Raw genomic sequence first — 12,325 nt, 5'->3', positions numbered from 1 at the left:
GATCAGATCCACTCTACACAGGATCAGATCCATTCTACACAGGATCAGATCCATTCTACACAGGATCAGATCCACTCTACACAGGATCAGATCCATTCTACACAGGGTCAATCCTATTTTACAGGGGTTTATTCTACACGGGGTCAATCCTATTTTACAGGGGTTTATTCTACACAGGATCAAGCTGCCTTTCCAGACTTTGGCTGCAGGAGGGCTGGTTGGCTCAGCTCACCATCTGGAGCCCAGCATGGTCCTGAGATCACGTGTTACTGCGTGCCTGAGAGGGCTAGGGAGGATGTCAACTAGACCCTCCTGGGGAAGGGGTGGGGCAGAGCCCAAGCGGTCAGTTGTGTTGCAGCCGGATGGCCTCTCCTTGGTGTCATGCGCCTTTTTGACTGAGAGACCGAGGAGAGGCCAAGAGTCCAGCTTCACTGCTGGAGCTGGATCTTGAGTCTGGCCTCCTGTGGTGTCACCTGCTGGTCCCAGGAGCCATCAGCTGACTACCGACAGTGGGTTCATTTGGCTGACTTCAGACCTCTGCATCCACCAGCCTGTGCCCCCTGCCGTCTCTGCTTCGTCATCCTCCATCTTCTGTTGCATCCCCTGCTGACCGCAGGAGCTGTCAGCAGGCTACTCCGCTTTGAACCTACCTATTGCTACAAGCATGTAAGTCATTTGTTGATGCAATTCTCTTCCTATACACCATGCAAGAAAGCATCACTGGCTTTGTTTCTGTAGCGAACCCAACCTATGTGGCGGTAAAGCCGGCCCACATCCAGCTGACTTGGAAATCTGATGACCCGATATGGGTAGAGCAGTGGTCCCTTAATAGTGAAAAATGGAAGGCTCTGCATGGTCTCGTCCAAGAACAGCTGAAAGAGGGTCACATTAAGGAGACACTTAGCCCCTGGAGTTCCCCAGAATTTGTAATCAGAAAGAAATCAGGCAGATGGAGGGTGCTCATAGACCTAAGGGCTATTAATTCTATATTGGATCTGATCCTGTGTAGAGTGGATCTGATCCTGTGTAGAGTGGATCTCATCCACTTATACAGCCTAGGGGGACTCTGCAGCCAGGTCTCCCTTCCCCCAGCATGATTCCCAGAAACTGGAATATGAGTGTGATGGACTTGAAGGTTTGTTTTTACACTATTCAGTTAGAGCCTGCTGATTATGAAAGATTTGCTTTCACTGTGCCCGAATTAAACCATAAAGCTCCTACTAAGAGGTGCCACCTTAAAACTCTGGCTCGAGGCATGGTAAACAGCGCGACTACGTGTCAGTTCTTCCTGGGGAAGGTGTTAGAGCCGGTCGGAAGACTATTCTCTGAAGCACATGTAATCCACCACATGGATGATATTTTGATAGCGGCGTGTCAGTGACGCCGTCTCTCAGGCAAGACTAGTACTTGCTCCTGAGAAGATTCAAACGACCAGTCCTTTCACCTATTTAGGGATAGTGATAGATCAAACTACAATCAAGCCACGGAGATTGAGATTAGAATTAAAGATCATTGTAAGACATCAAATGATTTCCAGAAGCTTTGAGGAGAAATAAACTCGGTAAGCCCTCACCTAGGAATCCCCACAGAGGAACTTAAACACGCACTGAACATATTAAAGGGAGACTCTCAGCTAAATAGTCCCCGGGAAGTCACTCCCAAAGGATTCTAACATAACCAGGCAGAGAAACACGTTTCTCCCCCACAGAGAAAGGCGATCCAGAGAAAATCTGGTGGAAGGATGATAACGGGGTGGGGAAACCAGGTAGAAGCTGTGCTTGTATTCTTTCAGATGGCGGAGAAAATAGATAGACCCCCTTAGAAGAGTCTCCCACGGATTGAGAGGGACAAAGAGAAGGAAGAGGGCCCCCCCAGCCACTCTGAGCCCGCTCTGTCCCAGTCAAGGAGATGGCAGCCCTCTCCATTAGTAAGAGACACCATAGGACCAAACACTCTACAATTCACCCCCTGATTGGGGACCGGTGAAAGCGCTGAAGCAGCAGGCACGAGTAACCCTAGCTAACGCCTGCAGGCCTGTCACCCGTGGAGTGTGCTCCTGGCAATGCTTGCTGTTCTATCTGTCACCCCGAGGTGAGTGTCAGTCACTCTTAGTGGGTGTATGTCCCCCACCCCCCTCTACTAGACATCGTGGAGTGGACCCAGTCTGGTCCTGTCATCTTTGTAAATGACTCCGTATGGACACCGGGACCTTGGGGAAATGGAGTAGCCAGACACCCGGCCGAAGAAGGCAAACATTTTTATTTCACTCTGGGCTTTGAAACTCTGCCTTTATGTGTGGGCACCAGCCCTACCTGCTTAACCGTTAATTCTCAAGCCTGGAATAGCTGGCTGGTCTTTAACGAAACCAGCTATGGCTTCTCTGGGATAATGGGTGAAGCATTGGCAGGATATGGAAACTCCACTACTGTGGAGGGGAGAGGAGACATGGAAACCTGTAAAATCTTGAGTTACCAGCATGTCATTGCTGACCGGCTCAAATGGCTCAAATGGCAGGGGCCGCATGGAAAGGTGTAAAGAAATGCCACTGTGACTATCATTGATTGGGGCCTCCATGGAAAGTTTCCAACTAATTGCTCAGAGGAATCCAACTTCGCCTCATGTGATTATGTCGGTAATTGTGAGTGGCACAAGACCTCTAATGGCATTGCCACTGCCAGGTCAAAGTTAATTGCCTGGCATGAAGGAGGCTTGCACCTCCCCGCCCCAGGTTACTGAAGCCTGAGACAGGACCTGAACAGTGGGACCTGTGGAAATTACCACTTGCCACTAAACCTTTAACAGGCTACACAGGAAGCTTTACTGGCGCCAGTCGGTCTGGATATACTTATACGTTTCACAGGAATGAGACTCATACATAGTCTCGTGTGTAAAGCTGCCTTATGTATTTGCTGTAGGAAACATCTTCATAAATGAATCTGCTCGCAGTGCCACGTGCCATAATTGTAAATGGTTCACTTGCATTAACCATGCTCTGCTTATAAACCTTTCAAAAGATAGCATCCTCATCCCAAAGAGCAGGATGGGGATGTGGATCCTGGTGGAGATGAAGCGCAGATGGGAGAGCAGTCCAGAATCATCCTTCATGATGCGAGTGGTTTCGGAGATGCTGAAAAGACCTCGCTGATTCGTGGGAATGGTCATCGCAGCTATAATTGGACTCATAGCTCTTGCCACCACTGCTGCCGTCGCTGGGGGAGGTCTACAAGAGTCCATCAAAACTGAACATTTCATGCAGAAGTGGCAAGTGGACTCACATCAGCTCTGGGCCACTCAGGCAAAGGTGGACGATGAACTGGGGGGGAGAAGTGGCAGAGCTGCAACAAACTGTCCAGTGGTTGGGAGATCTTGGACTTGCAACATCAATTAATGCTAAAATGTGATTGGAATGTAACTGATTTTTATATAACCCATTACCTATATAATAAGACATTGCATGATTGGGATTTGATTAGGAAACATTTAGAAGGGTTTTAGGGAAATATTTCATTAGATGTTGATCAGCTAAAGAAGGATATTTTCTATACGTTCAAAGACAGACTGGAGACGTCCCGGCTCTGATATGATTAAACAATTGGTGGATGGTATGGAGGGTTTGGACCCGCACGCTTGGGTTCAAAGCATTTCACATAGCTTAAGTTCCAATCTGACTGTGCTGTTTATCATCATAATCTGATGCTCGCAGTCTCGTGTCGCTTCTATAGGAAGCTAATAGATATGAAGAGAGACCATGTTGCCTCTGTGACACTATGAAATCTTAAACATATTACAGAAGGGGGAAGTGTGGGAAACTAACACTGAGGGAAATAGGACTGGGACTTATTCCCAGACTGGTACGGAGGGAATCTGGAAAGCTGGTATTCCATGGTAGGAAGGCTGCCACTCTGGTGGTTGGAGATATAGTCCAAGTACATTTTCCTGCATTAATCTATCATTTCCACAGATTCTCCCCTTAAAGTGTTACTGCCTTAAAGTGAGCACATGGTTGGTTCTATCTCCCTATAGAAGCAGACATTCCTATTTGCTCTATGTCTTCCCGCTGCGGCATCCAGCCCCTCTCATACCTTCCTCCAATAGCAGATGGGCTTAGGGGGGCTTTATCCCCCGTGCCTGGATTCAAAATGCTTGCCATAAGCCTGAGTTTTTGGCTTAGCTCTATTAATTTGGTCATTACATTTGCCTTGACAGCTTTCAATGTATAGAAAATAACCACTTTGCCCCTGTAGCGCTTTTGAATTTTATACATAAAACAAAAGGGGGAATTGTGGGATATAAAAAGACTTTTCTCCAGCTTGGTCTCCCCCAGAGATATGTCAAACATTAGAGGCTGTTTGCCAGCACATGGTGGGAGGTCAGATGCTTAGAGATATTCTCCCTGAAGGCACTGTAGGTGGGGCTCACACCCTACTGATAAGGATAGTAATTGTTTCCATGGAGAGCCAGAGAACAGGTCAAACCGGCTCAGTGACATCCAAAGTTAGGCTGCCATCCTGAATCTAGGATCTGCCCATTTTGTCACATGTGTACCCCCAATCCCTCCCCTTCCTATTGCGTGTATATCCCTAGATTGTCCCCCTCTCATTACTGTATTACCTATAGTACAACCCCTTCCTGTGACGTATGTCTTTACCTGTAATCAGGGGGCTTGCACACCCCCAAAAGATATATAAGCCTTGGTTAGAAATAAAGAGCTCTCTCTCCCCCGTCCTCTCTCCCCTGTCCTCTCTCCCCCTGTCCTCCTTCCCCAAGCTCTTTCTCCCCTGCCATTCCCATCTTCCATATCCCCACGTGGACCACCACGCGGGGCTGAGGTGAGCATGCTACGATGACATGTGTCTGACTCCTTCATTTTACTCTCTCCTATCTCTCTTACTCTCTATGGCGGTACTCTAATCTTTATATAGTATTGCCGTACAACTGTGCCTGCCGGGCCTGTGGTGATTTGTAAGGGGCTGGCTCCCCTGACAGAGTCTCTCTCTGCTCCGGAAGCCGGAAGCTTGAAGTCGGTGTCCCTGGGCTGGTATCCAGATGTCAGAAGGGCCGCACCCTCCCTGGAGTCTGTCTGCTGGGGACAGACTCTGTTCCTTGCGGACTGCTGCTTCTAGTGGTCACCACCAGAGGCCCCGTGCCTGTGGCAAGCAATGAAATCACACCTCTGCCCAAACATCGAACACCCTTTTCAAAATGACTTTGTCATAATATCCATTCAAAAATATAAGGATGCTTCAAAAAGAGCGTGGAAGAATGGAGTTCAAAGGTAACGGATTTCCCCCAGAAATTTCTGAAGCTCTCTCATACACCTCAGGGAACTCTGGTGACTAAAGGGTTCATTCATTGGGCAGCTAACCACATGGTCAGCAGTTCAAACCCACCAGGCACTCCAAGGGAGAAAGATGAGGCTTAACTCCCATTAAGATTTATAGCCTTGGCTCGGGGAGCTGATGAGCCAGTCAGGGTGCCATGTAGCAACGATGAAACAAACACCTTTCCTCTAGTTCCTAAATGCTTCCTCCCCCCTCAACCTCCACTATAATGATCGCAATTCTACCTTACAAATCTGGCTAGACCAGAGCATGTACTCTGGTTCAGATAGGAACTGGAAACACAGGGAATCCAGGACCGATGATCCCTTCATGACCACTGGTGCCAGTGGCAATACCGGGAGGGTGGAGGGAGAGTGGATTGGAAAGGGGGACCCGATTACAAGGATCTATATGTGATCTTCTCCCTGGGGGCTGGACAACAGTAAAGTGGGTGAAGGGAGACATCGGACAGAGCAAGATATGACAACATAATAATAATTTATAAATTATCAAGGGTTCATGAGGGAGGTGGGCGCAGGGAGGGAGGGGGAAAAATGAGGAGCTGATGCCAGGGGCTTAGGTGGAGAGCAAATGTTTTGAGAATGATAAGGGCCATGAATGTACAAATGTGCTTTACACAATTGATGTATGTATGGATTGGGATAAGAGTTGTATGAGCCCCTAATCAAATGATTAAAAAAAAAAACCCCAGAACTAGAACCATTAAAAATTACCTTTTAATCCCATGAAAAAAAAAAAGATGTATAGCCTTGGAAACGCAGAGTTTTCCCTGTACCTCAGAAGGCCGCTATCAGCTGACAATTGGTCTGAAGCGTGGTGTTGGAGAAGACAGCATCACGGACTGCAAAAAGGACAAACATCTGTCTTGGAAGCAGTATGGCCCCTTTGAGGCAAGGAGGGCGAGACTCTGTCTCACGGACGTCGGACATGTTGTCAGGAGAGACCAGTCCCTGGAGAAGGTCATCACGCTTGGCAAAGTGGAGGGGCAGCGAGCAAGGAGGAGGTCCTCAAGTCGATAGATGGCCACAGTGGTTGCAGTGCTCAGCATAGGCACAATGGTGAGGATGGCGCAGGGCTGGGCAGGGCGCCACTCTCTTGGGCCTCAGATCGCTATGGGTCGGAGCCGACTTGAAGGCATCTAACATCAACAACATCAGGTTGCTCTGAGTCCCAAGGACTTTTTTGAAAAAGTTTTATACACATCCAGCTCATGGATCTTTTACTTCAAAGACTGTGACAGTCTCTGAGAACAACAACCGCTTTCAGGGAGGAAAATTGGTTTGTTTTTTGGTTTGGTTTTGTCTGCTCCTTCAATGTCTGTCCACGGTCAGTCTGTCCACAGACCACACAGCTGGTTTTGGCCCATGGAAACGCACAAATACGGAAACCCATGCTTTAGCCTGTGGCATGATCTCTCACAACCCACCACAGTGGCTTGAGACTGCTCGGTGATGCCCCCTCCAGGTGGCACCCAGCATACCTGCCGCTCACACTTCCATTGGGTGGATTCTGACTCACAGTGTGACTCTATAGCACAGGGTAGAATTACCCCTGGGGGTTTCCAAGCCTGTACATTTTTAGAGGCACTGAAAGCATCATTTCCCCACTCACAGAGAGCTGGTAGTTTTGAACTGCTGACCTTGTGGTTAACAGCCCACTCTACCACCAGATGGCGCAGGATGGGGTGGGTCTCATGGTCCACAGGTTGCTATGCGTCAGAACCTCACAAGTGTTACGTCTGAGCTCATGCCTGCAGGCACTGTGTCAATCCATCTTGTTGAGGAGCTTCCTCTTTTCCACTGGACCTTTGTAAGAACAAAATGTCCTTCTCCAGGGACCGGTCCCCTCTAATAACAGGGAACAAATCCGTGTGGGTGGAGTGCAGTCAGAGCGCTCCTTAGAAGCAAGGATGGCAAGACTTAGTCTCGCATACCTTGGACATAGTATAATTGATAGTTAGCACTCCAGAGGAAACCTATGATTTCTCTAGTTCTAGTAACAAATTACAGGGAAGGAAGAGAAAGAGGTAGTGGGAAGCAAGAGGGAAAGCCTCATCTTTCATAAAAAGGAGCCGATAGATCATGTCTCACTGTGACCAATAACACAGGAGAGAACATGCTCACAAATAGTATTATACACAGAGCGCTAATTTTCTTGATATATATAATCCCCAGAAACCAATAAGCAGCCCCACAGCCCTTCAGGAGAAAAATGCACAGAACACGGGAACAGATACTTCTTAGGGCAGGAAATAAAAATGGTTCTGAAATAAAGATATAAGACCTGATTCAAAGAAAGAACATTGCAGATGGAAACAACACCAAGACATCATTTTTTTCCAGCCAATCAAACCGGTGAAGGACAAAAGAGACGGGCAACATCCTGCACTGGTGAGACCATTCTACTGGTCAGTAGAAATGCAAATTGGGGCGATCCCTGTAGGGAATGGAGAGTTTGCAACATGTCAGAATTATAAATGCCACTTGACTGATACCTTCAAACCTAGGAGAATGGTACATGGAGGTGGTAAAAAAAAAAAAAAGGATGCGTGTACAAGGTCTTGGAAAGCGATAGAAATGCCCCCGTAGTTGCTGTGAGGGGCCATTGAGTCAGTTCCCCATCATAGCGACCCCGTGCACAACAGGACGAAGCAGGGCCCAGCCCTGCGCCCTCCGCACAAGTGTTATCTTTGAGCTCATTGCTGCAGCCACGGTGTCCATCCATCTCCTTGATGGCCCTCCTCTTTCCCACTGACCTCCTTGGCCAAGCATGCTGTCCTTCTCCAGAGACTGACTTCTCCTGATACCGTGCCCAAAGGACAGGAGACGGCCACATACTCCCAGAGGTGACGAGAAGCCTCTTCTTAAGACACCTTGCTGTGTCACTGCCGACCACGGGAGGCAAGAAGAGTTGATACATTTCAAAGAGGAAGGGGACATATAACCATAATAAATGATTTGATATTTTTCAAAACAAATACTGCCAACTAGACGTAACACTTCAACATCCCAAAGGAAATGCGTTTCTGTCCCTGAATTTTATAGCCAGCCGAACTATCGGTCAAGTAAAAGGGTAGATTAAACGAAGGCATTCTCAGATGAGCAGGGTCTCAAAAATTTACCTGCCGAAAACCTTCATCAAGAAGACACACGATGCTTCAACTTTTATCCAAACCACAGACAGGACTGTAGAGGGGACGATGACACTCTGGAGGTAGACACGCCTTAGAGCCTTAGAATAACCAACCTGTTTGAGATCAAAAGAGCGGCATTCAACCAAGGGCAAAGTTCAGAAGGATAAGAAAGAATAAGGAAATGAAACAAGAAACACACGGAGGATGGAGGCTAGGTGAGGTTAACATTTCAGGAATTGCAATCAATGTCACGGAACATGGCTCAGGGATTGTTGTAGGGAAAACAGATCTGCTATGCAAACCTTCACCCAAGTCACAAGAAAGAATTGGAAGGGGGTGGGAAAAAAAGAGAAAGAAATGAGCTTAAAAAAAAAAGTTACAGGATGTGCTCCGTCATCAGGAAAGAGGAAGCACTGGGACCCAGGAGACCGAGGGGGGCATTCCCCAGGGCGACGGAAACTGCGCTTGGCAACGCGCTCTGTACCAATCTTCAGGGATCTGCGTGCTGGCGTGAGGGCTTTCAGCACCCGATGCCCGAAGCCATTGTGCTGTACCGTTTTGGGTTAGGTTTCTGGGGTGGTTTAACCTCGGTTCTTGCCTCGACGTGTTGAAAGAATTCACGGGGAGGAAGCACTTTGTCAATCTGAGTCACTTTCATGTGAGAAAGGAACGTTTCGGGTATTGCTGTCTCAAAAAGCACACGCTCTTTCTGGAAAGCGCAGCAGGCCGTGCGGGGACTCGCGACTGGAGATGGCCACTTCGGGGGAGCGTGGGAAAACCACGCGAAAAGAATGCCGGGACAGGGGCTCGAAGACCACACGTTGGAGCCAAGAGCAGGAAAGGCCCAGAGGCCAGGAGAGAGAGAGAGAGAGCCTGCCTCCCGGCCTGCCTTCCTCTCCCACTTGTTACTGGAGGGGGTGTGGTTGAGAGTATTGGCCCTCCTTATTGGCTGAGTTCAGCTGCACCTGTGTGACGTCACATCGCTGGTGCCTAGGTGTTTCCCCATAGGTGTCTGAAGGGTGCCTGGCTTCCCTGCACCCCCTTGATTGTGGCACGGACAGCAGGCATTCGGGGAACACAGCCCCACTTGTCCCTTCACTGGGGTTTCACCTGAGCATGCCTGGGAGAAGGGGGGACACATCCTTGTCTGTACATAACTTGCCCACATCCTGTTCTTCTTTCGGTGCTGCTGCTGCTGCCAGACCCTCTGAGGATGCTCCTTTCTGCTAGTCAGTGTGCCCTGCCTTCGGGGAGGAGTGGAGGGCTGTTTAACCACCCCCACCCCCTCTTCCTATGAATTAGGCAGAGATTTGCCGAGCAGACCTTCCGTTTTACACCCAACAGTCCTATTTTGTTTCAAGTCACCCAACGCCAACCCCTCCATGGCCTGCACCTACCCCACTTCCTCTGTGTGGTTCCTGTTCCCCGCCGCCTCCTGTCCTGACCCTCTGTGCTTGATCCTTCGGGAAATGCACCACAGTGGTCATCAGAGGTCGGTTATTCTAACGCAGGGTGAGTTCAGTGCCAGACTGGAAGGGTGACTAAGTGCCATGCTCTTGGGGGGGGGGGTCCCACAATCTCCGCCCTAAGCCTGGTCTCTTTTATGATTTTGAGTTCTATTCCTCTATCCAGAACCCTATCATGGGACCCTTTCCAGAACAGTGGACGGTAGTAGCTGGATGCCATCTAGTTCCCCTGGTCTCATACAGCAGAAAAACGACTACAATCCAGATGAAGTCTCCAGTCTAGGCAGTCATATGATTCATCAATATGAATTTCTCACGTGTCCCTGGGTAGAGACTGACATTGGCATGATCCAGGATGTCACTGGGTTCATTGTTGCCATACATATTTTAATTGTCATCCTTCTTTCCTCTGAAGGGAACAATAGTTACTACCTACGACGATTATTGGAGAGCTTTTAAGACCTCAGCTAGAAATCGGGAACGTGAGCTGTAAAAGGATTGTCTTTGTCGACCATGTTGTGGTGGCGAGCTTGTGGAAGGCTGGGGTGTTCTCAGAAGCAGAAAACAGAGCTGACCACGCCCCCGATGGCCACCCAGGGCACGGCCCATACAGCAACTCTGTCAGAGAACCCATTTGTGATCAGTCTCGTGCTTGCTAGACTCCACAAATTTCCTCGCCCACTGAATTCCCCAGAAGGGGCTTGTGGAGACTGGTAGAGAAGCTGGTGCCAGATCACGCCCCAGACAATGGATGATCCTCTCCCAAGAGTCTTCCCTCCCAAGAGTGGCCAGACGGTCCTTCCTTACACAGCTAGACAGACGGTCTTGCTCTTGAACCAGCTCTGAAAACTGACACCATGTAGTTGGAACGCTGATACAACCCAAATAAAGTCTCAAGTCTGTTGTACTAAATCCACCCATGGGGCACCTAGAAAGATAAGCCTGGTGATCTGTTTCCTAAAGATCTGTCTCTCTCTCTGTCTCTCTCTCTCTCTCTCTGACATCAAGTCAGTCCTAACTCACAGAGACTCTAAGGGCAGTGCACAACTGGGATTCTGAGGCGGTAACTCTTGGTGGAAGTAGAACATTTCCTCCTTCTGCCAGGGGGCAGCTGCTGCCCTTGAAGTTGGCAGCCCACTGCGTGACCACTGTACTACCAGGTGCTCTCTGAAAATGCTATGGAGTGCAATTCCACTCTGACACACACAGGGTCGCCAGGAGTTTGAACTGAGAGCCACTGGGGAGCATTCCAGTTTTGTCACCCCCTCCCCAACACTTGTTATTATGACGATATGATTTACCTTGATCACTGCCCTTTGGGAGCATCTGAAACCTGCCCTTGCACCCCTGGGCAGGACAGGACAGGGCCTGGAGTAGTCCCGACACATGCCTGGTAGATGCTTCTGGGCAGAGGGATGTGTTAGACACAGTGGATCGGGGCTCTTTGGTTGACTGACAGCGTGATTTCAGGGCACTTCACTTCTTTGAGGCTCAGTTTCCTCTTCTCAAAAGCAGGATGAGGAATTCATGCAGTTACATATGTACACGGTGCCTGATGCACAGCGAGCGCTCAGCGGGCTATGGGACAATGATGACGACGGTGGTGGTGGTGGTGGTGGTGGTGGTGGTGGTGATGGGGGTGGTGGTGGTGGTGGTGGTGGCGGTGATAGGGTGATGATGTCAAGGAGTCCAGGAAGAAAAAGAATGTTTGGAAACTGGTTGTGGAAGCAATTGCACAATTATGCATTATGTGGTTGAACTATGCAATAATATGGTAAATGTATTAACTCCCAATAAAAAGAAAGAAAGAAAGAAAAAGAAGAAATGGAGCCTTCACAAAGAGGGGAAGGAAGCAGCAACTAAGAACTGAAGTCTGTGCTGCCTGAGGGCAGATTAATCAGTGTGCATTTTCCAGTTGTTTGGGAGAAAGAACTCAAGTGTAAAGATTGGATGGATTTGGGATACTCAAAGAGCAGAAAATGGAGTAGTAACCAAAGATTGAAAGCTGTGTATCCCGGAGAGCTAATTTATTAGTATGTATTTTCTGCTGTTTGGGAGATGCTAAGGAATGGAATAAGGAAAAATGAAGATGAATCGATGCATTTGAACTATGGTGCTGATGAAGAATGTTGAAAGCACCACGGACTTCCAAAAGAACCAATAAATGTGTCTTGGAAGAAGTATGGCCAGAATGTTCCTTAGAGGCAGGGATGGTGACACTTCATCTCATGTGCTTTGGACATGTTGTCAGGAGAGACCAGTCCCTGGAAAAGGGCATTATGCTTGATAAAGTAAAGGGGCATCCAAAGACAGGAAGGCCTTCAATAAGATGGATTGACACAGTTGCTGCAACAATGGACTCAAACATAAGAACAATGTGAAGA

At 48.6% G+C, this 12,325-nt stretch overlaps 1 protein-coding gene across 1 annotated transcript in view; it reads right to left on the bottom strand.

The window, feature by feature from the left end:
• Positions 1 to 12,325, bottom strand: part of LOC101644532 — a 63,475-nt gene that overhangs the window by 30,404 nt on the left and 20,746 nt on the right. The window lies entirely within an intron of this gene.

The sequence above is a fragment of the Echinops telfairi genome, unplaced genomic scaffold (assembly GCF_000313985.2).
Source record: "Echinops telfairi isolate 266 unplaced genomic scaffold, ASM31398v2 ScPeMD7_655;HRSCAF=1070, whole genome shotgun sequence".
NCBI classification, from domain to species: Eukaryota; Metazoa; Chordata; class Mammalia; order Afrosoricida; family Tenrecidae; genus Echinops; species Echinops telfairi.
The sequence above is the reverse complement of the archived record's forward strand: the minus strand, read 5'-3'. Positions and strand labels throughout refer to the sequence as shown.